At 41.1% G+C, this 27,660-nt stretch overlaps 1 protein-coding gene and 1 long non-coding RNA gene across 6 annotated transcripts in view; one reads left to right on the forward strand and one right to left on the reverse strand.

The window, feature by feature from the left end:
* Positions 1–12,563, reverse strand: part of LOC306799621 — a 28,256-nt gene extending 15,693 nt beyond the window's left edge. Inside the window, exons 1-2 of one of the 2 annotated variants that reach the window (XR_013773642.1) lie at positions 12,389–12,563; positions 1,021–1,073 (exon numbers count right to left, since the gene is read on the reverse strand). This is a non-coding gene — a long non-coding RNA (uncharacterized lncRNA). Of the gene's footprint in view, positions 1–1,016; positions 1,074–12,388 lie in introns of both variants that reach the window. The other variant, XR_013773643.1, reaches the window with a different exon arrangement.
* The window catches only part of ZFHX4 (zinc finger homeobox 4), a 154,580-nt gene continuing 132,026 nt past the window's right edge, over positions 5,107–27,660 (forward strand). Inside the window, exon 1 of one of the 4 annotated variants that reach the window (XM_079300925.1) lies at positions 5,107–5,156. The gene's annotated coding sequence lies outside the window, so the exon portion shown is untranslated. Of the gene's footprint in view, positions 5,157–10,219; positions 10,662–12,677; positions 13,212–27,660 lie in introns of those variants that run through there. The other 3 variants (XM_079300926.1, XM_079300921.1, XM_079300922.1) reach the window with 3 other exon arrangements.

Below are 27,660 nucleotides of genomic sequence, written 5' to 3' on the forward strand. Positions count from 1 at the left end.
ATTTGTTTTCCAGAGTGTTAAAACATACCTTTAAATTCAGTTTTATAATAGTCCTTCATTTCCTCTTTTACATTACATCAAGAATAGTTTTTCACTCATTAACATCATTTCAGAGGGAAGCAAGAATATAATACCAAGCTAGATCCTTTTGAGGAAAGAAGGAAAAAGTATCTCTGTCTTGACTATTCTATAATGTACTGTCATGCACACAGTCTGCAGCCTAAGTAAATATTTTAATCTTTTCAAGGTGGTATTGAATTTCAGTTGTCCCTGTTATTTTTAAACAATTTTTTTAAAAAACATTCACAGTTGGTTAAAATCCAGAAAAAAAATACAGTCTACCTAATATAATGCTATCTTGTGAAAAAAAAATTAAACAATGCTCTGTAACATCTTTATTTCTGGAAAGTGTGTTCCTTTCAGGTGTGGACTTGGGAATAGGCACCAATTTTGCCTTCAGTAACATTTCTGCTTCATAATAAATTGCAATCCTGTTGTAGCCCCGTGTGGATTTACAACTGGCAGGCTTTCTCTCTGACAATTTGGGGTCACTGTGGATATAGGTGAGCAATAATTTCAGAGGTGATGGAGATATTGACAGAATTTAGGAGTCCAGGTTCCCAGGCAAATATTTGTAAAATGTACACTCCTACATTGGGTTTTAATTAATAAGACTTCTGGATTATATTGTTTGCCCTGTTTGTGCATTGTATTTTCTCTGAAACTATAAAAAAAATATTAATTTCCATTTGTGCCTCTGTCAGTACCATGAAACATTTAATGTAAAAAGCTGTCATTTCTCCCTCAAGCACATTTAAGTAAAGAAGAAAGTTACAGTTATTAGAGGCTTAGCTAAAAAACATATAGCATGCTTTTAGAAAATCTGAATTATATGACAACATTTGTTTTGGGTAGCCTTAGCCTGGAATAGGTAAAAACATTCAATCAGACATCACACCAAACAGAGGCCCTGATGGTAGTGAGGGTTTCTAACCAGGTGACAGATCTACATTTACTCACTCGAGAAGGGTCTGGCAGGATCCAGCCCCCTCTGTTCACCTCATGTGTGTAACCTAAAGACAAGAAGTAAGTCTAAACATAACTCCAGCTGTGTGTAAAACAGCGAAAACGTTTCAGTCAGTATGGAAGAAATTAATGAATTAGATTTATTCCTCCGGCTTCTTTAAAAGAATTGTCACAAGAGCTAAACAGAAGATCCCAATTAATGAAAAAAAAGGAAAGTTTAGGGCCACTTAACCTGGAACAATCGTTTCCTCTGGTAAAGGTTTATGTAAAACCCAGAGCAGGCCTGAAATGTCAACTCTAGTGGTACCCTTTGAAATCCTGCTTTATTCCAGCACTCACTGCACACACGAAGGCAAATCCTTAAACTGCAGGCTAAGTGCATGTGGCCCAACCAGGACCATACAAAGGCGACACACGTAGCATGTGTCACAGCCAGCAGCACATGAGTGACTTCGCCAGGGGGGATCCCTCATCTAGATCCCACTCCAGACAATCAGGACACAGCAAGGGAAAAGGGAAAAAAGAAAAAAGAAAGAAATAAATAAAAAAGAAGAAGAAGGAGGGAAAAAAGAAAAAAACAAGGCGGGGGGAGGCGGGCGGGGGAGGAAAAAAGAAAATAGCAAGAAGAGCAAGACTCCAAGCCCACCTCCCGCCCCAGACAAACAAGGGCAGGTAGAGCGGCTGGGAACGCCGGGCACCTCCCGCGGAGGGGATGCTGCCGCGGCCGGCGGGCCTCGGCCCGGGGCACCCGGCGCTCTGCAGCGCGGAGCGGGGCGCGGAGCGGGGCGGACAGGAGCGGACAGGAGCGGAGCGGAGCGGAGCGGGGCCCTCGCACCTGCCGGGCCGGGAGCGGCCGCGTCCCGCCCCGCCCGCCCCCGCCCCAGGCGGCGCTGCCGCCGCGGCCCCGGCCGAGCGCTGCCCCGGGCGCTCCCTGCGCGGCTCGGCGGCGCTGCCCGGCGGCCGAGAGAAGCGCGGAGCGGCCGCTCCGCATCCCCGGGCCGCGCCGGGGGCTCCGCGCACCGGCACGGCGCGGGGGGGCGATGAATTCCAGCAGAGAGCTCCAGAGGAGGCATTTCTCAGAGATCTGCCATATTTAACATTGACCACACTAAAGATGTTATTAGCGACGGAGGGGTGGGGAGGGCAACGGGGGATGCGATAAGGGAAAATAGATAATGACACATAATCCAAACCAGAAGTTTGAAACCAAATTAGTTTGCTGAAAAGACCTCAACTTTTTTTTCCTCTCTCTCTCTCTCTCTCTTTTTTTTTTTTTTTTTTTTTTTTTTTTTTTTTTTTAATAGGCTGGGACTGAAAGACGGGGAGATAAACTTGTTAAGGAAAGAAATATTCCTCTAAGCAACCGGGTAAACAAAATAGCTGAAGTGAAACAGTGAAGGGGATGGGGGTAGGGAAATGCAAAGGACATACTACTATTTAGAAACCCCAAAGGAAATTGTAAAGTAGGAAATGAAAAGGAGGAGGAGAAACATTTCTGTTGTAAATTAGAGGGAATGAAGAATAGTGGGAGAAAAGGGGGAAATAGCTGCAGAAGGTCTGAAGTAAAGCATCACTGAAGATTAGCCAATGTCTAAAATATTTCAATTGCGGAAAGAGCTTGATGTGCTCATCCCTTCAGCATGGGTGTGTGAAAGGGAAATGAGTAGAGATAATTACTAATATTGCACATGTCCGGAGGAACCAATCCAAAATAAGAGATAAATTTGGCTGGTGAAGACAGATAGGAAAAAGGCTGGAAGAAAACTTAGCAATACTGATACCCGAGAGGAGAGGAAGAGAATTAAAGAAGGCGAAAGGTTTCAAAAGTACAGGGAAACTTAGAGAACCAGCTGGACCGGGAGGAAACAGCTACGGCAGATGGGGCGAGAGAATGAAAGGGAGAGAGAAAGAGAATGGGAGAGATTTAGGGGATCAAATATACCTGGGAGAGGGAACAGTTGGAGCGGATGGGAAGAAGGAAAGCAGGAGCGGAAAACTAGGAGAGAGGGAAGGAGGGACAGAGGGAGGGATGTGGGGAGAGAGGGAAGGAGACGGAGGGAGGAGACAAGGGCTGAAGTCTCCCAGCCTGGGGAAGGTGCAGCAGTGAGTGAGAGAGAGCTCACTCGGAGGGTTAGGTTAGATTTCCAGAGCTCTTAGAGCTCATCGACCAGACCGCTGGAGTCACTATTCAGCCCGAGTCCCAAACACACGCCTCACTAACTACTTTACAGCCACTTTCATTGATTTTCTTTATCAAATAAACATAATACCCGTTACAGCAACACTTCCTCTTCGCGCAGCCAGAATGCCACAAGCTGATTGCTGCATTTCTCCAGCTTGCAGTTCCCCACCCTCCACCCCTAAATAAATTGTGTTCTTTCACTTAAGTGGTCAAATACATTATTGCTTGCACAATTTTTCTGTAATCTGGAAGGTACACTGCCAGCTACGCAAATTGTTTAAATTATAAGGTAAAAGGTCCCCCTTCCCATCGCCCTGGTGTAGAGACAAAATTTTCCCCTCATAAATTCAGGGGTAACTTGTAAATTTACATACTTATTTACCGCTATTAAGAGGTAAATTAATTTAAAGGGTGCTGTCAAAGAGAACAGTTCTGCCTTAAAAACTGCAGGAAAAAATTAACGCAGTTTTACCACATGCATCTAAACTGTCACTTAATCTAAGCATTTCAGCCTCAAATTTCAATTTTATTTAAAAAATCCCCTAAAAGTATCCCCCTTCAAAAGCTGTTTTTGAACCAGGCTCTTCCATATATGTCAAAGGGCTGTTGAATTATTCATTATTATAATTACTATCATCATTGTCATTATCCCTTTCCATGTGGAAATAATTTTATTATCGTAATTTGATATCTGAAGAATTTCCTGTTAGTCGTTTGATAATAATTTTTTTTCTACTGAAAAGAAAAGTTTTGTTTATAAATGAGAGAAAAATATTTTAAATGCTTTTATGTTTACTATAGATTTCCGTTTATCTAATCGATTGGAATGCCAATAAATCGATTAAAGGTTTAGTGTTTTACAAACAACCATTTTGTGCTTTTTGATTTTACGTTCTGAATGATTTTAATAAAGCTAATGCCTTCTCCGAGCGTTTGTTCACCCCAAACCTAATATTCCATCATTTCTACTATTTACAATTGCAATTTAAAGTGTTTCTAATGAGAAAAATAAACACAAATAAAAGAAGGAAATAATCTGATGAAATTACTTGGTGTCTGTGATCAACATATTTAGGCAAAGCCCTTAAAAATCTTGGTGAATTATATGCGATCATACAGTGATTGCGGAATATTAAATTAAACTTAGATAAATCCGCATTGAAGGAGGCAGCACCCAATCCTGAATTTATTTCCCATTTTCTATAACAGCATCACTGCGCTCCTCTCTTTGCAATGACAATGTGCCAAATCTAGGCATTTTGAAAACATTTTCCATATGCTTTAACTGGAGACTGATAGACAAAGAAGAAAAGGAGATGGTCTTTTTTCTCTTGAGGTATATTTCCTTTAACTTTTCCTCCAACCTTTTCTGATCTTCATCATTTTTTAAACAAAAGTTTGAAAATCATTAGGATCTTTTTTTTTTTCCTTTTACTTTTTTTTTTTCCTTATCGGGTAATCAATTCCTGAATTGTGGGGTTTCAGTTATGCTTTAATGCAGGACTATAGAACCGTCATTTCTATACCTTGGCGGACAACATTTTGGGGAGAAATCATTGATTCATTTAGCTTTTGCTTGCTGCTTTTTGTAATTAAAGATGGTTTTAATTATACTCTTTTTTTTTTTTTTTTTTTTTTTTTTTTTTTTTTGTAAGTCAGATCAGATGTGCTGCTTGCTTGCTGGAAGGTTTGTTGTTTTTTTGTTGTTTTTTTTTTTTTTTCTTTTAACGGTGCTTTTAATTTATGTGTAGTTTTTACGGATAACACAGAGGTGGTGGCTTTTATTTAGCTGTAAAATCCACACGTTTTCTTTGAAAACTTGGCTCCTTGGGCGAAAATAACTTTTTCTGGTTGCTTTATAATCGCTGTTTGTCGCAGAGGTAGTTTAGCATATTGTCTACACAACAAAGATTCCTGTTTTATTGGCAGTGTGGATTGCTGGATTTAGGTATAAATATTTCATAACTTTCCTCTTTCTGCAGTAAGATCGGTAGTTTTATTGGCTTTTTCTCCTTTTTGTCTGTCTTTCTACCAGAACCGTTTTATTTCTGAAGTCCCTTTTTGTCCTTTTCCAGGATAGAATGTAAAATTTTTCCCTTGGATATATCACTGCTGGAAATATGCTCTTGGGCTTTCTGGAGGGGATGGGGGGGAGCGGTGGTAAGCGGTCGTTTTCCTTTATTTGCATAAGAGCTGGTGAAGTGCCTGTGAAGTTGGTGAATTGCTATTGTTTGGGGCTAGTCCTGACTGTTTTTGTTTATAAACACTGGGGTGGTTGCCGGGAGGGGAGGGAGGTCAGAGCACTGTCAAAGCGCTGACCTCTGAAAGCCCAGAGGGCGCCTGGCTCCTTCACCCTCTCCTTTCTCTCTCTCCCTCTCCCTTTTTCTTTCCCTTCCCATCCAAGGCCAGGAGCTCAGGTTCAGGGCATTTAATCCCCGCGATCTGCCCAAGAAAGGAGCTGAAAAAGGGCTGTTAAGGCTCCGGAGGAAACGCCGGCAGCAGACTTAGACCTGGAAGGCTTTTATTTATAGTAATGTCCGGGTGCGCGTTTTTTGTACCGCTCCAGCCAAAATAACAAGAAGAAGAAAAAGCCAATCGGGATCGGCACTATTTAGCTCATAATCTCAGCGAGATGTCTATACTACTCGGCTGTGATTTTTCTCTAAGGTCACTGCTCGTTAGACGCACTTTCAGTAGGTGAATGCCAAATCTGGGGCAGTGAAGGCAGAATTGAAATGCAGTATGTTATTGTTGTTTTATTTCTTTTTCGAACAAAACTTTCCAGGAATCAGAGCGGGGATTTTTGTTTTCTTTCCCTCCTCCCTCTTCTCCTCGCGCCCCCCCACCCCCAAACCCCCCCTCCCGTTTTAAGTGTGTAGTGGAATGTTTTGCGAGGGGTGGGGGGGTGGCGGGGAAGAGCGCTGTAAATTAACAAAAGATTTGTGTACATGATACCTGCAAAGAAAGAAAATATTAATAATAGCCAAACGCTATTCAGAGTCAATTTCATCTCGGAAAAAAAAAAAAAAAAAAAAAAAAAAAAAAAAAAAAAAAAAAAAAAAGAAAGAAAGAAAGAAAAAAGTACAAGAGATTGCTATCAGGTTTAAGTATGTTTTGAAAAGAAGTTGCTGAGTTAAACAAAAATGTTAGTTAACACACTGCCTTTGTCAAATAGCCCCCGGGAGGAGAAGAGACAACAAAAAGGAGAGAAGGTGGGGGCTGGGGATCTGAAAGTGTCTGTAGCTCAGATAAAGGGTCTGTAACACTGAAATCTTGTAATACCTCGTTTCAAACTGAGCTCATCTATAGACTTAGGGAACGCAGTAAAAAGACATGGATCCCCTTTCCCTTGGGTTGGGGTCTGGGGAGAGGAGAAGGTGGGGGAAGGGAACACTTATTAGGGAATTATGTCGGTTTATTAAAGAGGGGAGCGGCTATGTCTGTAATTATGCAGATCCTTGTGCCCCTGTGTGTCCGCAGCGCAGATTTAGGGAGTGAAATGAGCTTGACGGGGAGACGTGGTGTAACAGAGCCCGGTTTGGGCTACGCTTTCTTTGTCTATTAAAGAATGGTCAGTGTCGGGCTCTGGCCCCCACCAGCTCCGTCTCGCCCAAGCCAATAAGTTTTCCTTAGGGCCAAGGCTGGAGACGGTAAAGGACAGAAAAGGCTGAGGGGTTTTTTGAGGTTTTTTTTCCCCCTTCCCTTTCTTTGAAATGTAACGTCACTATCAAGAGCTTTTTGTGGTTTCAACAGGAGGCTCGGAAAAAAAATCCCAAAATATGTAACGGTGCCTGCAGGAGAAGTTCGGAGGAGGTGGGCGGGGGGTCCATGGAGACCAGAGGAGAGGAGCTGAGAGGTTAGGCGAGACTCTTCGGGGGCGATCAGCTGAGCCGGAGAGGGAGGAGAGAGGGGAGTGGGAGCCGGGCCGGGCCGGGCCGGGCCGGGCCGCCGGAGCCGCCGCCGCCCCCGGAGCCGCGCACCGCGGCCGCGGGTCCGCCGCGCCCGCCGCCCCCAGCCCGCGCTGCGCTCCGCTCTTATCGCATCCCACAAACCTGCTGCTGCTGCTGCTGCTGCTGCTGCCTCCCGGAATTAACCTTCTTCGATTTTTCCTATCTACGTGGCGATCCCCGGGTTCCTTCTAAACTGTTAACATCCCGTAGTGCCTTTTCTTTTTTCCTATACCCCCCCCCCCCTCCTTGATAGGTGCTATTTTTAGGGAGAGAGAAAGTAGGAGAGACAGAGAAACAGAGAGGTTTAAAATGTTAAGATGGACAGTAAACAGTGGCAGAAGAAACACTGAAAAATGTGGACTCTCCTATCGCAATTCCTGCCTTATTCCCCCCTCCTTTGTTCCTTAGCTGTAACTCAAGAACACCATAAACCTATATCCCCCTCCAAGACGAGAGAAAGGGGGGAAAAATCTACAGCCAAAAAAGAATGACTTGACTGTTCTGACGTTTGGTGTTTTGACATTAATGACATTAATGATATTGATGTTTCACCAGGAAAAAAGCACTAGGAATAAAAGAGGTGGGGGGAAGTGCGGGGGGGGGACGACTTTAAAACTAAATTATCTTCGTTTCCTTATTCTTCCGTGACATTAAGTATACGTGTTTCTTCACTTGAATTTGAAATAGATGTATTGTTCTCAGGTGTTTCTTCATCACATTGTATTTAATTGTCTTCAGTCTTAGGAAATGTGTTGCCATCCTTCAGGCATGCACTTGAATGGACAATGTATCCTTCTATCTCAGAGTCCCGTTTCGTCTACCATTTAAACCTAAAAGCCCTCTTTCCATCATACTCCCTCAATCTGATAACTGTAAACTGGTTTCAGAGATTTCATTTTCAGTCTTTGTTTGCATTTTTTCCACCGTGTAAACAACAATGCAGAATATCGCTAGTTTCCTTATAACGTTCATTGACAGGGCGCAGTGCCTGTGGAAATCTGCATATATATGTTCACACCTTTTTTCATTGATGAGCTGGTGCAGTGCATAGGTGAGGCTTGAAAAAGCAACAAAGTTGCTCCCACTGACCCTCCAATGCCCCTGACTTTTCCCTTAAGTTCGAATCTTGAAGATTTTCCTGAAGTTTTAAATAAGGTTTCTCTGGATTGGGGTAGGGGTCCTCCCCTCCTTATTTGCAGATTCCGATTTTATGAATAGCTGTACTTTCAGGCTGGCGGTTTGTTATGGAGGTTTATTTTTTTATTGTTGTTGTTTAGTTTGGTTTGGTTTTTAAAAATCCTATTTTTTTTCCCCCCCTTTTCAAAGACTTTTTTTTTTTCTTCCTTCAAAACTGTCAGGACCTTCACTCTGACCTTAAACATCTGCTTTTAGACACTCGGTTCCCTGACACTGGCCTGTGCTTCCTTAAGGGCAGCCTTAATTCATCATCAGGTGGGGATTTTCCTATTAGTGTTAGTTCCAGTGCTTGCAAAATGTTCTCCTGGAGCAGAAGGTTTAGGGCCCAGAGAGGTGTATATTTCTGCCATCCTGGTTTTTGCTGGTTTGTTGTTGTTGTGTGTGCTTTTAATGGAAGGTTGTGATAAAACCTTCCTGCTGGTTTTTAGCGTTTAAGGCCTAAGACAAGGTTCCTATGCGTATCGCAGGAATCACGAACTTCAAAGGCATGTCAGCTCTAAGGTTACGGTTCACCTGCGCGGGGTCCTTGGCACCGTAAATATCTCCTGCATGTAACTGTGACTTAGTGACCATTTCTGGTACACCCATTTCTGGAATAGCATTATCAAAAATCTGCACGTGTTCCTGCGGTGTGTTCGGATGCTCTTTGAATAGTCATGTTTTTATCTTCAGTAGGGGGTATTTTAAAGTATGTCTATTCCTAGTTTTAGTTAATTATCTTTTAATGAAAGTGTCAGTCATATTCACATCTGCAGTATTAGGTTAAGATAATTAGATTTTCAAATGAGAAGCAATCTTCTTAAATCCCACACAGGAAAATATTTGTAGAAGATTCCGATTTATAATGACATCTGTACATTTTACCCTACTTTTCATCATAATAGTGTGCCCCCCTCCCCCCAAGAATGAAATATGTCTGGTAAAATATAGCAGATAAAATATTAATAAAATATCAATACTTGCAGGGAAACTGGAAGATGATGCATGTATATGCATGAAACCTGTATTGTATGCAAAGAGACCCTTTCCCTGGGCTGATATTTACTTCATTTTGATAAGACTGTTTACAGTTGATATTGTATATTCTGTAAAGGCTTTGCTTTTTACTTTGTTGGTATCTCCATGCAATTACATGGTGGTCAACAAATGAAGTGTGCTATGTTTTGTGTGACCGTGTGTGTGTTGAGTGTATGTGCATATGTGTTAATGCAATGTGGGATGCGAGTGTGCACATGTGTGCATTTGTGTGTATGTGTAAATAAATCCATCTTTATCTCTGTATGGGTTGTTGCTCCCTATCCTAGATATATTACCTTTCCTTTTACAGATGTGTCATACATTCATTAGCCCACTGAAAAAACGGGATGCAAAAAAATTTTTTTTTCATTAATTCCCCATTAAAAGAGACAAAATATAACAGATGAACAGACAGACAGGCAGAAATATCTCCCTGATGCAATAATTAATTTGGGGACCCGTTTCTTTTCAAGTTTCCGAACAGTTAAAAGAGCAAGTCTGCCACCCTCCTATTTTTTTTTTTTTTTTTTTTTAATTTTCCCTAGCCATCTACTTTGTGTGCCTGTGCGTGTGTGTCTGTGTTACTAATGAAGTTTGCAGACTTGTGTTTGTATCCATGAGCTCCCTTCTGCTGCCCCTTCTTCTCTGGGCTGGCTCTGTGGCTCCCGCAGCCCCGGCGAGCCCCCGGCAGCCGCGGCAGCTCCGGCTTCTCGGGCTCCGGGGCTGCGCGTCATTTGCAGCCCGGAGAATGTTGATCACCTCACTAATTACACCTCTCCCTCTCCTCTTCCCTCTCCCTCTCCCTCTCCCTCGCTCTCCATCTCCCTCGCTCTCTTTACTCTCTCTCCTCTCTCTCTCTCTCTCTCCCCTCTCTCTCTCTCTCTCTCATTCCCAGAGTGCATATCGGGAATAGACACACAAAGACATGCGCACTCAACTTAATCAGCCATTTTTTTAAACAGGGCTAAAACGATAATAATTAGCAGAATAAAGACATATCGGATTTTCATTTCCTTTCCTCCTTTTCCCAACCCCTTCACAACCAAACAGCGAGACCGCGGTCGGCACATGCTTTAACAACTCCCGGACCCCAAAGGACCGCTCCATGCCCCCCACTTCTTGCTCAATCATTTTTATTTTCACCCAATAAAGTTGGAGGATTATTTTTTTTTATTATTTTTTTAATGAACCTTCTCTCGTTTACTTGGATGTGATCAGCTGTTAAGTAAATAAAGCAAAACAAAAAAGAGAGGCGAAGATCCAGTAGGAACTGCGAGGGGAAATGGAAAGTAAGTTTTTTCTTTAACTTTTATTGAGTAGTTTGTGTTAAATTTAGGTCGAGTATCGATTATCTTTCCAGGCTGATCTTGCACAATCTTTGATATTTCGCTCTCGCTCTCTCTCTCTCTCCCCCTCTCTCTGTGCCTCTTTCTCTCTCTCTCACATACACACACACACACTCACATCCCCAGATCCCATGTACCTCTCCCCTCTCCCCCCTTTTTCTGCCTGTTTCCCCACTTTTAGGTACAGTATTTGCTCTCATTTCGGAAGGAGGGGCTGCTTTTTCTCTCTCCCTTCTTTCTTTCTCTCACTGCCTTTCTCTTTTATTCCGGGGGTTACGTTTTGTTTGTGTAATTTTTTTTTTTGTTTTGGTTTGGGGCTGTGGGTTTCTCTTTTTTTTTTCTTTTTTTTTTTTTTTTTTTTTTTTTTTTCCTCTTTCGGGCTGTAACTTTCAGATTAAGTGGAGGACCCTGCTCGCTTTGCAGAAGAGATTCGGGGGATGCCCCCCACTTTTTATTTCGCTCTTTTTTCCTAGGGAGCTCGGGGAAGGGGGGAATACTGTCAGATTAGGGAAGACGTTACGGCTGTCAGAAGTCATCCCTTGCCAGCCCCTTTGGAGCTCGCACTCTTCTTTCGCAGCTCGGTCCCCCCAAAACTTTGAGGTGCCTTTTGAAGACACATTCTGCTCTCCCACCCTCCTCGCCTCTCCTCCTCATCTCCACCCCCCTCGGCCTCTCAAACTTTCGCTTTCGGGCGAGGGGGGGAATGCCAGCAGGGCAATGGGGACCCTGACTGCGTGCGTGTGTACAGGAGAAGGTTGCGGGGTGCTTTTTTCCCTCTCCCCCCTCTCGTTGTCCCCCGTTTTGTTTTGCAGGTAGGTTTCTCAGGAGCAGAGGCAGGGTGGCCGTGCGGGTGTGTGTGTGTGCGCGCAGGGGGATCGCTGCTGCTGCCGGCTCTGGCAGCGGAGCAAGCGGAGCCCGTTAGGAGCGCGCTCTGCCTCTCTGTCAGTGTCGCCGCGCGGCGCGGGGAGGCGGCCCGGCCCGGCTGGGCTCGGCTCGGCTCGGCTGGGTTTGGCTCGGCATGGCTGGGCTCGGCTGGGCTCGGCTGGGCTGGGCTCGGCGCGGAGCGGCCCCGCTGGCGGGGATGAGGCGATGCGCGGCTGCCGCTGCCTGCGGGCGGCTGCCGGCCGGGCAGAGCCCGCGGCATCCGCGCCGAGCCGAGCCGTGCCGAGCCGCTCCGCAGGAAAGGCTCCCGCGGGCACGGTCGGGGACTGCTTTCAGCGAAGCCTTTCCGGGATTTTTTTGAAGGAAGTGGTGGTTTTGCGGGACAGTTGCCTTTTTTTTTTTTTTTTAATTTTTTTTTTTTTTTTGAACGGAGAGCTAAGGTGTATTTAAAAAATAAGAGAGCAGACAAAAAAAGAGAAAAAAAAAAAAAAAGGAAAAAAAAGCTCATAAACAGCGAGCCGCAGTTTGGTTTCTGCTCTAACTGCTCGTGCCAGAATCAAGTGCATCCCTTCCCATCACGGCGGCTAATGGCAGACGCGTCCCTGCTTTCCCGTCTTTCCTGACATGAAATTTCCTACAAAATTGCTAATAAACTTTCCCCCCATCCGATGCCAACTTACGGCGGTTCCCCTCCACTCCTCCCCTGGTGGATCTTCTCCCCCCCCCACCCCCCCAGCCTCCCCAGTAGCGGCAGCAGCAAACACACGGGTTGGTATTTCTTTTGTTACCTGCGAGCCGGGCGGCCGGGGGTCTCTCATCGGCTGCTTAGGGCACTGGGTCCAACCGAGAGAGGAGCCACATCAGTCGGGTTCAGCCTGTTTCACCTCAGCGCCGTCCCGAGGAGGCTTTAGCCACCATTCAGTAACACACCCTCCTCCTCCTCCTCTTCCTCCTTAGGTACCAAGGCAGAGATCTCAAACATAACACCCCCCTCCCCACCAAAAAAAAAAAAAAAAAAAAAAAAAAAAAAAAAAAAAAAAAAAAAAAAAAGCCCAACCAAAAGACAACTTGCCAGGCTGAAGATGGTGGAGATTTACATTAAGCCAGACACAGGCAGGTTCACTCAGGAAGTCTGACCATCCCGTTTTCTGACAGTTGCATTTCCTCGGCTCCATTCCGTCCTCCTTTTTTTTTTATTATTTTTTTTTTTTAATTTTCTTTTTATTAGCCTTGCTTCGGTTTTATCAAGGATTATGTAGTTGGCAGGAGGAGAGCGAGAGAGTGGAAAGAGAGGGCTCGGGTGCTTTTGGGGTGGCTGCTGTGAGGGTGTTTTTTTTTTTGATGGTGTATTTTTTTTTTTTTTTTTCAATCGTATTTCCCCTGGATTTGCAGTGGCTCGATCCTTAGGAGCGGTGATGGAGTGTTTAAAAAGATCATATGTAGCATTATATTTTTAGTTTGGTGGTGGATGGATGGAAGAGGTAGTGAGAAGCCTTTGCAGCCCTGCCTGTTGTTGGTTAGATTGAGGCAGAGACTTGGCTGCGATTGGGACGCGACTGTGACATGGGCATCGATCGCTTCCATTGAGAGCAATGCAAAAACACAGCCTGGGTATGTAACACTCTCAGTGCCATCAACACTTGTTTTACTTTATATTTACTGGCAAAACTGACAGAACGATCCGGAGTGCTTTTCTTTGAAATAAGGAATACAAACATTTGGATGGGAAGGTGCACAAAGAAGATCGTGGAATAAACGGAGGGTTGAAGGTTGGGGGGTGTGTGGGGGGGAAGAGCCTTAATCATCATTGCTCCACTTCCTATTCAACTGCCTGTATTTAAGGAGTTTCTGTCTTTTCTCTACTGGGGGATCCTACTAAACTGGTTGAAATGAAAAAAATCCGACTATCAACCTTGAGGGAATATCTGCTAGTTTTCAGGGTTTGCGGTTTCAGCCGATAGGAAGGCACACAAAATAAAAGATGGCTAGCCAGCTGTTTTAACCTCTTGCACCTGGCTCCAGAGCTGAGGCTCACCAGGATTATTCAGTTATTTGTGTTATCTGTGCTTGAATATTTATAGTGTACGATCTAGAGATCCACACAGTGCATTGTAGCATCTCTTTATCCTTTAGTTGTGGGCTTTTTGGACTTTGCCAACATAAACATGTATTCAATAGTTTTCATTTTTATGATAATGAACATAGAGGGTCAATGAAATATAGAGGGAAAAGTCGTAAATCTGCAAAAGTGAAACCTACCCAAGGAACAAAGAAAGGTCAGGTAAACCATCTGTGTAAGTCACAGTAATAGTACCTGCTGTTTGGTTTATGCAGTGATACTGCTTTATTATTCTCTAAAATGGAACTTATCCGCTAGATCAAGTTAAAACTGAAGGAAAGCTGTGGAGATGGCAGACGACATTGCGTGCATCTTTCAGAACAGGGCGACAGATGTGTTCCTTGATTTTTGAATAGTTTAGGTTTATTTGTGAAGATAGGGCACCATCAAAGAACATATAAAGGGGGCTGAGAAAAATCACTGTTTAATATTGCAGAATTTACTGCTTCCATTCTGACCATGAGCCTAAATTTACACAATGAAATTTGATTATCTCTAATAACAATATTAGATCCTGCACTGGATGGATGGGAATTGAGGTGGTTTTGTTGATTGCAAGGGTTTAATGTTGCATTTCAGAATCTGATGTGGTTTAGCCTCCCTTCCATTAACTGGAAAACCCCTGAGGTTTTACAATTATTTCTTAAAGATAATACATTTAAGATTGCATTGGTAGGCTGAAGAAAAGTCATAAAGGCAAGAAGGGAAGCCCTTAATAACTCTTGAGATTCAGACATGTTCAGCAGTTAGATTGGCTCTGACTTCACCAAGGGTCGACAATGTGTCATTTCCATGAAGCCAAATTGCCCTCTGCCTATATGATATTAATGTGCAAATCAATATTTCAGGGATTAAATTTCCCTTCTTCATTTTTTATGGTTTCTACCTCAATAAGTCTCAAGTCTATTAGAAGAGGCTGGATGATTTAAAATCTTTCACTGCAGAATGGCTTGTCGTAGCCTTGTTTCACAGACCGTTTTTTGGATTTTCGTTATAAAAGACTAAAGGCATTCCAAAGAAGTTGATAGTCAATATAGGGACATGCTCACTGTTGTAAAGCCCTTGTTCGATTAAGAGCTAAAAAGGTATTGAAAATATAATATATATGCTTATATAATATATATACATTCTACTGCTTTAAAAATATTGTGTTAATCACCTATTGATTTATTTCAAAATCAATTGAAGCTCCTTTCTTATTAGTGATTTGTTCAGCATTCTTCAGCCTTGTTGTTAATTTTCTTAAGCAGCATGCATGAATTAATCTGCTGGTAGAATGTGTTTTGGTGTCTTTTTGAAGCATATTTAAACCCAGGCATTTTTACCTATGTAAGCTAAGTGGCATGAGCACTTTAGTGTTGTGGGGGAACCAGGAGTCTTTGAATTCAGCATTGTTTTAATGAAGCTAAGGGACGTTTTGCAAATATTTTATGATTTATGCTCATATGCTTATCAGTAATGTTTATTGAGAGTTTCCATTGAATATTCAGGATCAGTTAAAAATTAAAATGGAACTATCTGATCTGGAAGGAAACAATACATGACAGAAAATTTAAGTCAAAATATGAGGTTGTGACTTTATCACATAATCTTGGGAAGGCCCTACTGTCTATCATTTAGTGTTGTTTTATAGTCTTAGACCATCTGGACTAGGTTCCGCACAGCTGCATGAATTTCATATGTGATAGAACATTTTTTCCATTCAGTGTGAAATGTTCCTTCCTAAAAACGTACACCAGACTCGCTTAATTTAGTCTGCTAAAAGAAATGCACATGAAAAAGGACAAAAGGCTCTTTAATCTCTGCAAGCTGTTTGTTTTTCTTCAAGATTCCTGTCTGTTTGGGTTTGAAAAGTCATGTTTATTGAGCAGATGATTCTGAGGTGTGACATTAAGATAATATATGATTTTTGTGCTAGTTTCTGCTCTCCTAGTTAATTTGCAGATCTACTTTTTATGCCTGTCAAAACACAGTTAATCTATTCTTATTTACAATTAATCTCAATAAAATTAATCTTAACTATGCCTTAGTCAGTAGCTTAAAATATCTAATTATATTCAATTAACTGCTGTCATAGTAATTAACACTGCTTAATTGCCTCTGCATATATTTATGTAAAGCTCATTAGTTACTGCTTGCTCTTTTTTCCTTTTCTCATTCCCATTTTTGTGGATCTGAGAGCACTGACATAAAACCCAGTCTAGTTTTTGACAATTCGGGTCTTGAAGACCTGTGACAATGGCAATATGTGTGTTTGTGACCTGTTAGGTGGGTAAATATTTGTGTTTTCATATGCAAAAAGGTCACCAGATCTGGATCTCTAAAGTGCTTCCAGTCCAGCTCCCTCCACCTCTCGGCCTTTCTCCCACCCCACTACATACAAAAATGTTTTCTAGCCTGTTGATAGAAATATGAGAAGCCAGGTTAAGCTTTGTGTTTATAAATGAAGAGCTTTTCTGCATCTGCCTTGCGGCTGTACCCAGAAGGCAGAGCTTTGCTACTCCAGATTCATTCAAAGGGTTAAAGACTTGGCCAAGGTTCAAACTGAGAAGCGCCCAGGGAAAGTGCATGTGAATATGTACAAGTTTCATGTAATTAGTGCTTAATTATATTAACATATGCAAATTGTCAACTTAGGAGCTTGTTGAGCTGGCAAAGATCAGCCAGGCACAATTGCTGTATTGTTCTGAAACAATAATGGATTTCAAGTTGGATTGTGAAAACACATAACTAGCTATCTAATTTAACTCATACCATGGTGAAATTTCATTAGTCTCCATGGAGACTGGTTTAATTGTGCTGACTAATGTTCTGGGCTGCAGAGTGTCCTAAAAAGAAAGCGTTGTTTGCCTAATCCACCTTACAATGACACTTGTTTGTACATGTTTCCCTTGTGTGAGAATTTGCATATGCAAATAAATAGTTTCTCTGCCCCATTTGTCATGGCTGTTCATTACCCATGAAGAGGACATTGTTACTAGGCTGTTACTGAGTCTCCCAAGACAGGATAGTGTCAACCAGTCCAGCCACATTCTTTCATAATTTGTTTCTGATTAATAGACCAGAGTGAGGCTCATTCTATTCAGGCCTCTGCAAAGGGAAGGTCAGTTCTGTCACTGAAAAGAGTTTCCGCAGCAACTGAAGTTTTTTTCTCTCCCTTCCCCTCCCCCCTTGTGCTTTGGCTAAAATAATCATATTTAAAATAATGTATTCTTGCTCTAAGGAATACCGCCACTAATAATCTCTAGTTTCCTAAAGCAAAAGATAGGAAAATAAAGGAGATTCTGGTATTGGAATATTAATCCTGTTTTTGACAGAAAGGTAAACTGATATAATTGCTTTTCAGTCGAAGGAATGGGGGTTTATACAAGTGTGAAAGCATCGGAAAAGGATTAGCATTTTTTTGCATAATGAAAAGCTCTGTTGAATAGGGCACTGAATGGTTGACTGAATGACTGAGATGAAAGGAAGATGAAAATGCAGGCTCCTCTTTCTTTATGCCTATGTTCAGCTCTCCCTAAAGTTATGTTTGTCCAAGACTTGAGAAAACAAGCAGAAGCTCAGATTTTAGCAAATTGCTAAGATGCCCTGAATTTACATCATCATGTGAAGTAACACGTACGAGACTAGAGCAGCGAAAGGATAAGAAACACAGGTTTGTATGGAGGGGAGCTCCAGGAACATGACAGGCAAACCAAATATTGACTATTGGGTATCAAGGATTCCCAGCACTTTGCTTGGGGGAAAGAAAGAGGGAGTACAGGGGCCAGCAGGGAGGGAAGGAGCTGCTTTAGAAGTTGCCAATGGAAATTATGCATCAACACATAATAATCTAATAAAAGTTTGGTATTCAAGGAAGCAGGGTTTAGTCAATATCTGTTTTAATTATTAAACTGTTTCTCCTTTGGAAAAAGTTATGAATTCTGACTCAGTGCTAAGTGTTTAAGTGGTATAGGAACCTTGCTGGGGAAAAAATTACTCTGTCTTCGCTCGCCTTTGAAAACAGAGAAAGCTTACCGAAATAGCAATTGATACATGCTCATAAGGAGCGGGGCGTTCGGTGTGGCTGTGTCAGCCACTCAGGTTGTTTAAAACATTTGGATTCCTGTAGATTCAGGTGGCGAGAAGGGCCCTGGCCTCCTCCTGCAGTCAGTGCTGGCCCCCTCTGCTTCCAGCCAGCGCAGGATCAGGCCCCCAGCCAGGGCTGCAACTGGTTAGCTGTTGACAATGTGATCAGTGCTTCTAATTATGTTCTCTCAACAGTAATTAGGGCAGTTAAAATACCATAAGTGTTGAGCCACTTTTGAAAGTGGGAAGTGGTTCTTTTGTACGTATGTAAATCAAATGCAGTGTGAATAATTATTTGTATGTGTGCATATTAAATAGGCTCTCTTTTTTTATCAGGTCAACATAATTACCGATTTAGAGCTACTGGGGAAAACTCTTGGTAGTCAGACTAAATATGAACTTGTTTTGGGGATTTTTTCCTAGTTTGCAGGACATTTATTTGTGATTGCTTGTTAGTTCAGTATTAGGCTTGATCTGGTGATATTTAAATGTTGGAGACGTCTCTAAGAAATTAGGATTGCATATGGATAAATGAACCAAAACTGTAAATGCAGAAAGTACTTGGGATGAATAGTCACAAAATTTCTCTTTTTTCAAAGATAAAGACCTTCTGGAGGTTTTACAATGTTTTGCTGCTTACCTTATGGAATTCCTTAAAACTTCTTTGAAAGGAATATGCTTAGGGTATGTCTTTCATTCTGGGAAGAGTTTATTAGTGTATTTCTATAAGAAAAATGTGTTAATTAAAAAATAAATTAATTTATATTTTAAAATATTGTTAACCAAGCACCATGTGTTGTCTCTGGCAAAGTTCCAGCCACTGTAGAACTGGATAACACATGGGTTAATAATAACTTATGTGATGTCTGCATTCTTTCTGAATGGGCAGAAACCCAGCACACCGAGATTCTGAGATCCAAAATTTTAAAGAATAAGGTGTAACACAAAATACACTTATATGAACAGTTGCACAGATGGGAGAAACTAAGGCATGTATGAGCTGCTTTTACTGAAGAGGTATTAAGAAAACTAGTAAGTTTTGTTTGGTAGCTGTTGAGATTTGTTGTTGTTTTTGAAAGGAGTCATAAACACGTGTGTTGATAGCAGGATTTTGAAGACCTGTAGAGATAAACTTGTTTTGCATAAATAAAAGCAGGAAGTTTAGTCTATAATATGTTACTCTATTTCTTTTTAATAGTCACTCTATGGCAGTTTTATACCAGTATTTTCCTTATTATTGCAACTTTTGCCGTGTTCCAAACTAACCAGAAAAGTTTGCACCAATCTGAAATATGGCAGACTTGTTGAGGAATTACATTTTCAGATTAAAAAAAATATTCTGAGGAATGGTTTAACTAAGTTATATGGTAAAAATAAAAGTTTCCTGTATTAAGACACTCTGTTTTATGTTCACATTACTCAGAATGGGCTTTCAATTAAAAAGCAAGAAAAGGGAGAGGGAGATTTATATTTAGATTGTAATTAGTCTGAATTATATTTAATTAGCTTTTTTGTATTTTGGAGAAAAATTTTAAAGACACACACATAAACTGGGATCTCTTTACAGAGAAATCTAGCAGGCTTTTAATATTCACAGTGATCTGATTGGTTATCCCCGCTCCTAAGAAGGTGTTGCAGTCCTTCAGGTCAATAGTTCACAAACTAAGGGCTGTATGTACATGAAAGACCATGGTGACTCTGAAAACAAACATTTACCATATAGGCTGCAGCAGTGTCTGCAGAACAAGCAATGTGCACACTAGATATACATTCAAAACTGTATTTAAATAGACAAACATTCTGTTTCTGCAACAAAGAAATACATGCAGAAGGCCTGTCTTGTGTGTGCTTATGACACGTAAAACCAAAAGAACTAGATTCTTCCTGTTCACCCCAAACTAAATTAACAATTACTGCCCTGAAGTTAGAGGAATAATATGGGTGTAAAGCTGGCAAGACAGACAGTTTTGATATCAGTGGAAAAAGAATCAGGCCTGTAGTTACCGCTTAACAATAATACCGTAAAATCAAATTCGAAAGGTTTCATCTCTTTTTGTACTACTATTTCCATTTTAAAGGAAGGTGCCAGCATGTCTGTAAGTAAGAGGTTTTTCCAGAGAGGCTGAGGGGGATCAGTTCTTTTCCTTTTACCAGGTAACAGCAGAGCTGAGGGTTTGTGAGAGGCTGCTGCTGAAGGCTTGCTCCTCCCTGTTTTGACACTGAGGCTGCCTTATAAATTCACCTAATCTGAGATGACAAGGCACCTGTCACTGGTAGTGCTCCAGTGTTTGGGGCACTGATGGAAACCTGGACTAATCCCAGTGTGTTGTTTCCACACTTGTCCCAGAAGATGGTAGTGTAACAGATAAGAATAATCTCTTTTTCATGGCAAAAACATTACTTCTGTCTATCTGTTGGGAATGGTCCTTTGATATTTGGTATTCAGAGGACCAGAGCTTTCATAGCAAGAAAGGGGGGGAAAGTCCTTGGATTTGCCAGGTGTTACATGATGTTTTCAAATGCAGGTGCTTTGCCTGCTTGAGAAACCATGGCTGTTCACCTTTAATTAAGATTCTCCCTGTTTATCACCTAACACTTCCCATGCCTTCCACAGTTCAGGAAATAAGGTTCTGAGTGAAAAGTGGCTTCTCAAACAGGGAATTTATTCCTATGGGTTTTACTCAGGTCCTTTTCTCTGTTTTGTTTTGTTTGTTTGTTTAAATTAAAATATGGTTATTGGTTTTGTTTACAGCACCAAGGGTTTATATTAAAGAAAATGCAATATTTCTAAAATAAATTATTTTTTTATATGGCATAGGTCATCCCTCAATTTCTCTCCTTTGAGTTTTCACAAACTGTTCACAAAAAAAAAAAACCCAAATATCTTTGCCACTGCAGTGCAGTTATCTTTGGGGTGGGAAGTGCCACCCCATGCACACAAAACCAGGAGCCACTCTGCTAACACAAAGCAGTGTGCTTTGGGACTTTTTCCAGCAGGAGCAACTGATTTCTGTAAGGGAGAAAAATATGATTTCTCACTGAGTCATCTGCCAGCGCGCTGGGACAGACAGTTCCAGCAAAAAGCATCTCTGGAGTTTTAAGCCCTAACTGGTCTGGCCCATGGATTTCTCTCCCTCTTGACGGGTGGTTTCCACAGTATTTTTGCAGTTTCCAGTTTTGACTGAGGGCCCATTCCAAAGCCCAGCGCCGCCTGATCGATTTCCCCAGGTTTGGATCAGGCCCTGTGAAGCAGAGCGTCATCTGCCGAGGCGCCCGCCGCAATTCCAGCAGCGCTGCCGGGCAGCCGCCCTGGCCCGAGGGGAGCGCTCGCTGGAATCACAGCTTCTCCCCGAGTGGGGGCAAAGGCAGCAGAGACAGCGGAGTGAAAAAATGCTGGTATTTAAACAGAGCAGGAACTGGGAGCCTGACAACAACTCAGCTACTACAGAGTCAATTCAGCCATCTGGAGATGGTGACATGTCAAAAAAAGGGGGGGCGGGGGGAAGAAGAGGCATTGCGAGGGAGAGAGAGTGCTTAAAAACGAAGAATTTCTTTCCATGTTGAAATCTATTCTCCATGCAGGATACAGCTTTAATGTTGAACAGCATAGCTCTCTGAGTGGTTTTGTGCATCAAAGACGTACATACTGAAACACCTAGTGTCGTGCCACAGCTGGATTCTAATGCTCCTGGACCAGATTTGCTTGGCCCAGCACAGTTTACTGTTGAAATTAGTTTGATTTTAAATGTTATTATTATTTAAAAATAGGTTTTGAGGCTGTTTGAATTTTTAAATCACGTTCAGTGGTAATGATTTATAAACATTCCTGATTGCAGCTGTAGCTGTACAGAAGGGTTGAATCTGCTCTCAGCATATTTTTTAGATGATTTTAATAATTGGAGGCAAATATACTGCGTATCTTTTAGGTTCATTTTAAAATCTATGCAATTTAAACAAATGCTGAATTGTGTAATGGTTTGTCTGGGAATTACTTAGGCTGCAGAGCATAATAATATTTTATTAGCTGTCATTTGTTTTCAAGGAAGAAAATGGTGATTTTTATGTTGTGTGTTATGTGAAAACTTGGCACTGAAACAGGACAGTCCCCAAATGTGAATTTCTTAAAAAGGTGGGACAGTAGTTGCCCAAAAGGTGAAGACTTGAGAAAAATTGGGGTAGGTCATTTCTTTCCTGAAATGAAGCAGGGTACAGATTAGGAGCCATTAAGGTTTGCCAGGAGTTGCTGGTCATAGAAGCCTGTTTAAGTGCTCACTGTCAACAAGGAAATCATGGGCAGCACTTAAAGTGGCTCACCTCTGATTTATTCATAAACCTCACACGAGCACTTGGCTTTGTTCTTGCTCTGGTAAGGGGGAACTGATGCCAATAAGAACAGGAATAAAGAGCTTCTTGCATGGTCCAAAAGTGAATAGCACTTTATCTCAAAGCATGACCTTCATTCCCAAGATCTGTTGTGTTACAGTTGACTCTGCTAGATGTGTATTCTCAGATGAATTGCTAGAATACGTTACAACAAATATATACTTTGTAAACCCTGTAGATGTAACAAGAACTGTGTAACTGGAACTTAGGTTCTAACTTGACAGAAAGGTTGCGGTATTCATAGGGAGCTGAGCGATTTCCGTTTCAGACAGTGCTTTATGTTGGTGTTTTTAATGTGAGTCAGAAGACAGTGAGCCACAGATTATGTGGCTGTGATTCAAATGAAAATTTTATATTCTTTAAGGGATTTATTTGAGAAACGTATTTTAATAAGAGCATACACACAGAATGTGAAGTGATTCAGAGACTAAAAAAGAAAAAAAAAGTTGACTTTGTTTTTAGACATATTTGATGGCTGCTGCTATATTTTTGTTTCTCTAAAAAAGGCAAAGTAGTGCTCAGAGTCCGCAATGGGGGAAGGGACCTTTCAAAGACGGTCAACTGCCATGTTTGCACTGGGGCAGAGGTTGAGTACAGTTACTTAAATCCCCAGAGAAACATTTAGTTAACGCTAGACTCTTTCTGATCCCGTCCGAGTCTGGTTTTCTTTCCTGCTTTTTAATGAAGTTTGTTTGTTGCTATGTTTAGGTTATGTTTTTAAACTCACTTGCATTTTCACAACAGATTTGACCAAAAGAGTCATAATGGAAGACAGTGATGAGAGTTAATGATACGTCTTTGATAAAGCAGTCCTCGTGTGCAATCTGATCACAGCCATCAGCTCATTTGTCATGGCTGAAGTGAAAATGTCAGGACCAATGAGTGTATCAGTGCTGAAGGGGGCGAAAGGGCTTTTGGAGACACTTTTGTGCTGGGAGTGGGCCATAGCTTAGATGCAGCTCTAGGGAAATACTGGGATTAGCCAACTCTGTGCACAAATCCCTAGCATAACAGAATTAGTTGGGAAAATGAGGTTTGTTAGGGAAAAAAAAAAAAAAATCCGTAGAACTGCTCTAGGCTTCAGCCCAGGAACTATGAAAAGCAGTAAAGCATTTTATTAAAATAATTTTAGCAATGTGAACGTGTGCACATTCCAGTGAAAATCACAACTGGTAGCCAACATACTAACACAACTCATCCTAATGCATTTTGCATATGTATGTGTGTTTCCTTCTAAAATGAAAAAAAAAGTGCATTAAAGAAAATACAATGTTTACAATCTTAAAATAAGGTTAGCTGAATTTGACACAGTGGAAATTTATTCAACATTAAAATACAGGCTGATGCTGATGATCTTTTGCATGGGTTAGTTCAAATAAAATATAGGGAAGGTCTCCCTGCTGTAGACACACTTCTTTACTCAGGGGGTAATTTATAATATAAAAACATACTGATTGCCAAACTGGGATTCTGTGGTGGCCAGCCTTTTCTCTCTTTGACTGGTCTGTGCAAAATGCTTCTGAAGAATATCACAGTAGGCAGATGTAGGATAACCTATTGTATATGCCTGTCTTGCCAAGATTGCAAATGCAAATTTTTTAGACCGCTGAAAAGCAAGATTTAATATCCCTAACAATTTATGTTTTTGTTTTGTTCACATTCATTACAATAACTCTGAATAATTTTGGCAGCCCGTTTCCATTCTTTTTTTTCAAATGTTGGTAGATTCATGGTTTCAGTGGTATCCTTCGGCAATGAATCCTACCGTCTAACCCCTTTGCTCCTCTCATCATCAGGTTTTAATTTGTCACAGCTTAGCTTTCTTGGAAACCTGCTACTTGTCTGCTGGAAAGCTTTGTCTCGCTTCCTGTTACATACCTAGGAAGAGCAGGGTGCTGCTTTTCCCACTGCGTTGTCCATAAAAGTGCTGAAGAGATCTTGATTTCTTTGAGGTCGGGATCCTTCTTGCCAGACGTATTCAGGTGATGTGGAACAGTGTAGGTGTTTACCCAGGTAATCCCACTGCCTGCACTATGCCAGCCCAGGAGGAGTGAGGTATTCCATCTCCAGTGCGTGGAGCAGTTACTGAGAATTGTCAGGACACTGGATTTGTGTAGCTAATTGTCTGTTGGGCTGCACCAGTTAATGATGGCTATTTACCTGCTTTGCTCCATGTGTTTGGTACTGTAGAACTGGGAGCATTTTAACTTCTCACATCTGCACCGAGGGCGGCCATCAGGCTGTCAGCACTGGGCTGAGAGCAGTTTTTCTCTTTGTTTGGCGTTGCTATTAAAGGTGCTGCTGCAAGTTCATAATTTTTCCTCTGGTTTCGATGGGAGACTGAGAAGAGAATTGCTGTTGCCTCGGTGGTATCACTGATCTGGTGGCTGCCACCATTCCGCGGGGCCTTGGAGCAGGAGCAGCGCGTGGCTGCGCTCTGGGCTGCTGGCGCGTCCGCGTCGCACAGCGTTTGTCCATGTGGAAATCTCCCCATTTCTTTCCCAAAACTTGGGGATAAGTTTGGGAGCAGGCAGAGCCGGTGCACATGCTGATTGGAGGGGGTGTAGGGGATGTGTGGCAGAGCCCTAGGCGGTGGCTCAGGTCCCTGGCAGGTGCCTCTGTAAGCGCAGGCGTCCTCGCAGCAGCTTGCAGCTGGCACGTGAATGAAGCCAGCTCTTGTGGCCATGGGCTCCGGGCCCGCGGTCCTTCTGGGCCTTCTCGTGCTGGGAATGTGGGACTAAAGATACCAGGTAACCTTGAGTCTGGCACAAAAATGTGTAATAAAGCTGCAGACACCACTCTTTAAACCCCAAACTTCCCTGTTTATGCGTGTCAGTGTGAGTGGCAGCAGTGAAGTAATTTATTTGATCTAACTAGGACTTATCTTTGTTAGGAGTCGCCTGCAGATTTCTTCAATTTCATGTACAGTGAATTGTCCTTTTTCAGATAATGTGCTTGTACAACCTTTTTTTTTGTTGTTTAATTCTATTGATTTACAATATTGAAGTGATATATCTGATACCTGTTTCCTGCACTTTGACTGTACGTAGTCAAAGAAGCTGATGGGATTCTTCCCTCCCTTCCACAAGCCTTTAGGTGTTTTAAATGTATAATTATAATTGCATGTCATTTGATAGCTGCACTAATTGCTGCCAACCATTGTCTGTTTGCACTTAATGCTGAAACCTGATCAACATCCTGCTTTGGTTGATGTTTGGTGGTAAACTTTAATTAACTCTTATTGCATTGAAGAAGAGCTCAGTCTCTGTGCTAACTAATCATTTACCTTCATTATGTCCTGACAGCTCCACTTGTTCCTGGTACTAATAGATACACCAGTCAGTAAATAAACCTGCAAACCTTCATGCCTTCAAGTTGTTCCTCATTGATATTTTGTTGCTTAAAGTATAATGGCATAAAGATAATTATTTCAGTTAGTTTTGTATCTCTGCTTTTCCAGACACTGATCTCAAATTGCCTTTTTCATGCCAGACAATATAATTTTAATAGTAACTGTAGATTTAAGATAACATTATTCCTTCAGCATGGTTCCTATATACATGCATCTTTTGAATCAATACAATTAAGCTTGTCTCCTGTTGGAATTCTTGTAATTATTTTTCTTGAAATACTTTTCCTGTAATGATATTGAAGTTAAAGTAATCAGGTTACTGGCAGATCATGTAAAATTCAACTCAAAATTGCTGGCTGCTTGATTTTAATTTGTCTGACATCAAGTTTGTTTGAAAAGGGATAATATGTGGTTAAACCAAGGAGCTTATAATTATGGTTGACATTTGTTTGTTTATAATGAAATCTAATTAAAGTTCATACATTTTAAAACACCAAAGTTAATTACTGAATTGCTCACTTCACTTATGCACAGCAGTCAAATTAACTTGCAGAACAAAAAAATGACAAAAGACTATGCATAATAAAAACAAAATGCCCAGCTGATCTTGGCAATACAAAACAAATTTGGCATGATAATATTCTAGGAAAAAAGGATTTTATTGATAACTAAACTGTTTGAAAAACATCCTGTATTTTCAGGACCAGTCTGACTTTAATACAGAGTGATATTTAAATGTTTAACATGATTTACAATACCACAGCTCTTTTTTTTTTTTTTTTTTTTTTCCAGATGCATAATTAGAAGAGTCTTGCAGTCTTGTAAACCTGCTAAGAAGCAAGATTCTTTATATTTTGTTTCCATCAGGACTCTCTGAACTTATCTGGAGTTGTGGTATCTCCCTGAGAAACTGAATTGTTTACTTACTTACCACTACCTGCCTCGTGGTAACTTTTAGAAAGATAATTGCACCATTTTTAGCATGCAAGCAAAAAAGTACTATAATGTTTATTTAGCAGTTTGTTTTGAGACAACAAAGGAGATTGGTGAATACTGCAAAGCCACTCTCGACTCCCTAGTCATTATTTGTTACTTTTGCAATCCATTCTTACCTGGAAAATATGCTGACAGAGGGCACATCCAGACTTCAGTAAAATCACAAAGCTTGTGATAATTCACACTTTAGAAGATTATACTGCACTATTTTACATCATTAAAGTATTTTTAGTATACTTACTTATGTTAGCATTAGATTTTGTTAAATTAGACCTAAGTTTAATGAAGCAAAAACCTACATTTCTGTAATTTTTTCTTAAGAGCTGTGAATGCAAATGATCTCTTTCATAGTGTGTGAGAACAGGTGACAGATCCAGGCAGCATTATTTTTCGTGAAGATAATTAGGATTAATTTTCTAGCTGCTTTTATTTAATTTAGTTCCATGTGAGTTTAAAACAACATCTAATGTAAACTAACTTTGGTCAGAGTTAAAGAGATTAAATGGTGAAAGCTTTACAGATTGGAAGTATTGACATATGAATAAACACAGTAAATATGATTTATTAATTCCTAAAATGATTGATGCAGTGAAGTTCTTTAAAGGAAAAAGGAATATGGATTCAATAGCTGAGCTTTATATTTAGTGGGATTATTAACTTGAACTTCCAAATTTAACAGGGGTTTGGGGAGTGAATAGGGAAAGCATGGGGGCTCTTTCCATTAATGGCATGCTTGTAAAATTGAGTGTAATTTACATAACCTTTCATAGTGTATATTGTGTGTGTTATAATACAGGATCTGATTGATTTGTAGATTAATATTTATTTAGTAAAAGAAAATCAAAGGGATTAAGCAGTCATCATTTTAACTCTAATCCTACTTTGCATAGATGAGACAAAGGTAGGTGATTAATGCTGTAATGTTCACTGGGTCACTATCATTCAGATGCATCTTTCTCCATGAAGAAAGAAAGGCAAAAAGTTGATGCTTTCTCCTAGTATTGGCAAACAAGAGTTTTCTAGCAATACTTTACTTGATTAGTCCATTCTTTATCACTAATGAAGTAATCACTACAGAACCTGTGTCAGGTGGTAAAATATGGTATGAAAACGAGAATTAGAAGGATAATTACAGTTCATGT

This window comes from Erithacus rubecula (assembly GCF_903797595.1).
Source record: "Erithacus rubecula genome assembly, chromosome: 3".
Lineage (NCBI taxonomy): Eukaryota > Metazoa > Chordata > Aves > Passeriformes > Muscicapidae > Erithacus > Erithacus rubecula.